The sequence below is a fragment of the Cajanus cajan genome, chromosome 6, assembly GCF_000230855.2.
Source record: "Cajanus cajan strain Asha chromosome 6, NIPB_CcT2T_4, whole genome shotgun sequence".
In the NCBI taxonomy this organism is placed as follows: domain Eukaryota; kingdom Viridiplantae; phylum Streptophyta; class Magnoliopsida; order Fabales; family Fabaceae; genus Cajanus; species Cajanus cajan.
In genome coordinates, this window is record NC_138522.1 from 3082503 (window position 1) to 3088502 (window position 6000).

Here is a 6000-nt window from a genome sequence, read left to right on the forward strand (position 1 = left end):
TAAAACATTGGTGGCGACTCCATGAACCCTTCCTTTTTATGAAAACCGCTAATCTATGGAGGGTCCCGCTTGGGATTAACATGGATTGGTGAGCCTTTTAATAAAATTGCTCGTTTGACGAGGTCTCAGTTTGAGAATAAGTCATTCTAGCAATCCATATTTTTAAACAAATAAAAGAGTCCAACCATCCTTCGCGAATGCCGAAAGCCCGTTTCGGGCCGGTGGCGACACCCATCTACATGCAGGGTCCAGACGTGCGGCTCGGGAAGGATTTATGGGGTGAATTCACTTATGAAGTCGGGCATGCTTTGTGCCTTGATAGGTCCTCTTGGTTCAAAACGAATATCCAATTGTGACAGTTCTATAGACCAAGCAACCATCGGTCCGGCTAATTTGGGCTTCCGTAATACCTTGAGAATCGGGCTATCAGTCTTGACTACGACTTTGTGGCTTTGGAAGTAATGCCGAAGACGCCAGGCTGTGTGCACAAGAGCTAAGACCGTCTTCTCAAGGTGTTGGTACCGGGTCTCGGCTTCTTGCAACGCTCGGCTGATGAAGTATACCAGCATTTGTTCCCTTTATTCTTGCACTAGGACCGTGCTAATGGCTTTGTCTGATATTGAAATGTAGACGATCATCTCTAGCTGGGTGTTTGGTTTAGCAAGCAACGGCGGGGCTGTAAGCATTGTCTTGAAGTTTTGAAACGAGGACTCGCATTCCTCAGTCCATTGGAACTTGCTGGCTTGCTTCAACAAAGACATTATGGGTCTTGACTTGTCTGCCATGCATGGCAGAAAAGGAGCCACTGAGGCTATGCGTCCGGCTAGTCGTTGCACTTCTTTTACCTTACGTCAGCTTCTCATATTAACAATTGCCTGGCATTTATCGGGGAAAGCTTCTATGCCTCTCTTTGACAACATGAAGCCCAAGAACTTATCGCCAGCGACTCCAAAGGTGCACTTTGTTGGATTTAATCTCATGTGATGCCGCCTTCATCGAATATCGTTCCGAGATCCTTTACGTGATCGCTAGTGGAGGCTGATTTAATCACCATGTCATCCACATACACTTCCATGCACTTTCCTATCTGGTGCCGGAAGATCTCGTCCATGAGTCGTTGGTAGGTTGCCCCCCGCGTTTCTCAAACCAAACGGCATTACTTTGTAGCAAAAGTTGCCTGAATCTGTGATAAATGCGGTTTTCCCTTCTTTTGGTGGGTACACGGGTATTTGATTATACCCCGAATAGGCGTCTAAGAAACTTAGCCTTTGATGTGCTGCTGCTCCGTCGACTAATGCGTCGATGTGTGGTAGGGGGTAGGCGTCTTTTGGGTATGCCTCGTTCAGATCCGTGTAATCGGTACTCATCCGCCATTTGCCATTGGCCTTCTTGACCATTACCACATTGGCCAACCAGGTGGAGTACTTGACTTCCCGGATGAACCCTGCTTGTAGTAGTTTGGTTGTCTCTTCTTTTACTGCTTCGACCCTCTCTCCTCCCATTTTTCTTTTCTTCTGGGTGATGGGTTTGGCATCTCCTCACACGGAGAGCCGATGGCAGTGGAAGCTTGGGTCGATTCCAAGCATGTCGGCCGCCGTCCAGGCAAATAGATCCGAGTACTTTACAAGGATTTGCTTAATTTCTCTTGCTTCGTCCTCTGACAATTGAGAACTTAAGTACGTGACCTGTTCCTCACTTGTCCCGAGTTGAAAGGGGATTGTTGTCTCGACCGGTTCAACTCGGTGCTCGTCCTCAATTCGTGGATCGAGCTCCAAGTCTATGACCGGACTCTGGTGGTGGACATCGCCTATGGCATTGACTTCTCGTCTCGGCTTTGGAGTTGGCTGCACCTTTAAGCTAGCGAAGTAACATTCTCGGGCCGTCGGCGTGCAGCGTGATGACCATGCCTTCTTCTGAGGGGAACTTCATAGCTAAGTGAGGAGTGGAGACGATAGCTCGGAGCTTATTTAGGGAGGGTCGGCCCAACAGGATGTTGTACGAGGTGTTAGCATTGACTACCACATATCGTACTTTGATCCTTCGCCTTTGTTGGTCGTCTCCAAAGTAGGTGTATAGGTCTATCGTCCCCCGGGTATCCACTCTTTCACTAGCATTTTCTTTACAATACAATTGTTGACCTCTACACTGATGACCACGGGGTCGTCTTGCACTGGGTCGACCCCTTCGAAGTCTTTATTAGTGAAGGTAATTGGCGGCATATGGATCATTCCTGCCTGTGTTACTGCGTTAACTGATCTGATTGCTCTTAGGTGTCTTTTTCGTGTCGAAGATGTGCTTCCACCCCCTGCAAATCCTCTGGCTATTGTGTTTATGACCCTCCTGGGTTGATTCCAGTCTTGCTGCCTACCGTTTCTCTCCGGGGTCCTGCTTCGTTCCCTAGATTTGTGCCTCGAAGGTGCATTTTCATGGTTCCCTCTTCCGGACTCCCTCTTATCATGGAAGTTGTCGTATCTCTTCCTACCCGATGGTTGGGTGAAGTTTTGAAGATGACCAGACTTAACGGGATCTTCAATGCGATCTAGGAGGGCTGTGCATTCCTCCGTGGTGTGTCCCCGGTTCCGGTGAAGTTGGCATGTCTTGATTTTGTCCGTGTGGGGTGGAGTCATAGCGCGGTGGGGCACCGCGAGGATTTCTATGGCCAATGTCTGCTCCAACACCTTGGTCCTACTGGCGTTGAGCGGCGTATATTGTGCATATCGGGGGCCCCTGTTAGTTCTATCTCGATCGGGCGCGTCTCGAGGGCGAGGTCTTGGATGATGTTCCTTTTTGACTTCTTTCTTTCCGGGAAGAAGGTCGGTCCGGTTCTGATTTCTGAACTCGACCAACTCTTCCATCTGCATATACTTAGTAGCTCTTTGCCGAAGGTCATCCAGATCTCGAGGCAGCTTTTTACACAGGCTGTTTACAAAAGGGCATAGCCTTAATGCCGTGATAAGGTGGTGCATTGCCACCGCTGGATCTAGGTCTCGGATTGAGAGGGTCACTTTTCCGAACCGTTCCATGAATGTCCTTAGGGGTTCCTTCTTTTCCTGGCGGGAATTGACTAATGCCATCAAAGTGAGCTGATGAGGTCGGCTTGTGGCGAATTTGTATTACGAACCGGGAGGACAAGGTTGTGAAAGAGTCCACCATCCTGGTGGGAGTCTTGTGAACTAATTCAGTGTCGGTCCCTTTAAAGAGGTAGGGAAGACTTTACACATGATCGAGTCGTCACCGGTGTATAACCCGACTTGAGTAACAAATGCATCGAGGTGTTCTTCGGGATCGACGGTTCCATCGTATTTTTCTAAGGCCAGATTCTTCCAATTTTCGGGCAATCGGGCGCCGGCAATGTCCGGGGTGAATGGCTTCCTCCCTTGCTTTCGTTGCTAATCCATAGTTGTTGTCTCTTCGCCAGGTGGCCAAGGGGCCTTCATCTCTTTGTACCACCCCGACAACTCTCCTTGGTCACGCGTCGACTGAGTGTTCGGGGTGCCACAGGATGGGGGCTAGGAACGATTTTCGCTTCGAAGCTCGGCATTTTCTTTCCTAAGGACCGAGAAGTCGTGGGCGTCCTTCTCTCGGAGCCTCTTGAGCTCCATCATCTCGGCTTTTAGTTGCTCGATGGTCGAAGAAGGATCGGGAGGTGGCGATCGGGTTGTGTATGACTCCTCCGCCCCTTCTTCGTTCTGATTCATTCGCGGGGGATCTCGGGGCATCCCGAGGTGAATTGCTACGTTGTCTTGTTGACTCCTTATTGTTACCATCTTGCTCCTGGGTCGAGAACCGTTTTGGTTATCGGCCCCACGGTGGGCGCCAAAATGTTCCTGCATAGAACACTCCTCCTGTCGCTCCTTCCTTGCGATCTTCTAAGCCCTCGGTGCCGACCGAATGATATCTCCCAAGGGTGGGGAGGGTACCTGCAAAGGCACTCCAACGCTCAAGTCAGTGTTCGGTATAGAGCGGAAAATATTTATACTAGATAAAAGCGTACCTCCTTTATGTCACTTCACTTGTGTATTTATAGTGACATATTTGGGCCTGGTGGGCCTTCTGTCTTGGGATATGGGTAATACCTTAGTTAATCCTAATCTCTGTTAATTAGGTGCAATGATCATTATGTAATGAGTGACTTATCTCGCCTCTGTTCCATGTGGGTTACGTGTTCGGCCAAGCTTTTGGCCGAAGGGGGTGTTCGGTTGGTTGTATGACCGAAGAGGTGTTTGGCCAAGCTTTTGGCCGAAGGGGGTGTTCGGTTGGTTGTATGACCAAAGAGGTGTTCGGCCAAGCTTTTGGCCGAAAGGGGGGCGTTCGGTCTTCCTCCAAGTTGTGTGGTGGTGGCTCGGTCAGGCTCGAGGCCGAAGAGGTCTTCGGTAATGAGTGAAGTCGAAAGGGTCTTCGGTCATGGATGAAGCCGAAGGGGTTCGTGGGGGGTACTCGGCCTAAGGGGGTATTCGGCCCATTTGTTGGCTTAATGGTTTATTCGACCCGAGGGGGTATTCGGTCTATTCACCGGCCTGAGGGGGGTACTCGGCCTAAGGGGTATTCGACCCATTTGTTGTTCTGATGGGTATTCGGCCTGGAGGGGTGCTCGGCCTGAGGGGGTGCTCGGCCTGAGGTTGGATCCAGCTTGAGGGGGTACTCGGCTTGAGGGGGGTACTCGGCCCATTCACCGGCCTGAGGGGGGTACTCGGCCTAAGGGGTATTCGACCCATTTGTTGTTCTGATGGGTATTCAGCCTGGAGGGGTGCTCGGCCTAAGGGGGTGCTCGGCCTGAGGTTGGATCCAGCTTGAGGGGGTACTCGGCTTGAGGGGGGTACTCGGCCCATTATCCTGATGGGTACTCGGCCTAAGGAAGTGTGTTTAGTGTTGACTTTGAGCGGTGGTGTGTAGTCCCAGTACAATTAACATTTAGAGTTACTAGAATGAAAGTTAAAAATAATGATATGTGAAAGTTCACGATAATAAATTACGTCTCATTCTATTCTAAAAAAATTATTTTAAAAATAGTCATTTGTATAAAAAAAGAGAAACCGCTACGCTTCTTTCTCTTTGCTGGCTCTGGATACTCTGTTATAAGAAAATTATTTTATTTAGTTTGGTTCACCTTTTAAACGTTTTTATTTAGTAAAAATATTAAAATAATATATTGTAAATTATCAGTAATAGTTAGTTTTATATTTAAATTAAACGATTGTTAAAAAATTATAAAAAAATATCATCTTGAAGACTCAAATTGAGACCTTACTCAATCACTTAAAATATTTGAATTTATTATACTCAAACTAATAACTAATTTTTGAAATAAGTTATTGGTAATAATAATAAAATATGATAAATTAAATGTCTTTCAATGTTATTTTGGATAAGTATTATACATTATTTTGTATTATGACAATTAAATGAACTAAAGTTATATTAGATAAAAATTTATTAGGCCTAATAAAGGATTTAAAATTTATCTCATTTGTGAAACATATAACACACTTTAATAAAATATAAAGATAAAGGAAAAATAAGGAAAAAGAAAATTTATCACTTATCTCACATTCTTGTAAATAGTTGTGTGCATATTCCTTATTATATTTTCTTATATAGATTATTCATAGTCTTAAGCAAACCTATTCTTTTTTATCTTTTTAGAATAGGGGGTTAGTGTTAAAAGGCATGAAAAAGTGTTTATAGTGTATTTATTGTTGATTTGGATGGTTGTTGGACCATTAAAGGTTGTAAGTTGTTGATTTTGCTAACAGCAATTGTAGTAAATCATAATTTTTATTAAGTGATCATTGCTTTCCTAGTGATTTTATTTTAAAGATAGTCATTTGTGGCGTATGGTGAACTATTTACTATAATTCACCTAAATCTTAAGCAAACATCATTGTAGAACATATCATATCACAATATATATTTTTTAAATAATTAATAAATAAAGATAATTAAAAATTTGAAATTATTTTGACCCATAGATTACAAAATACTACGCGAGCAAGGAATCCA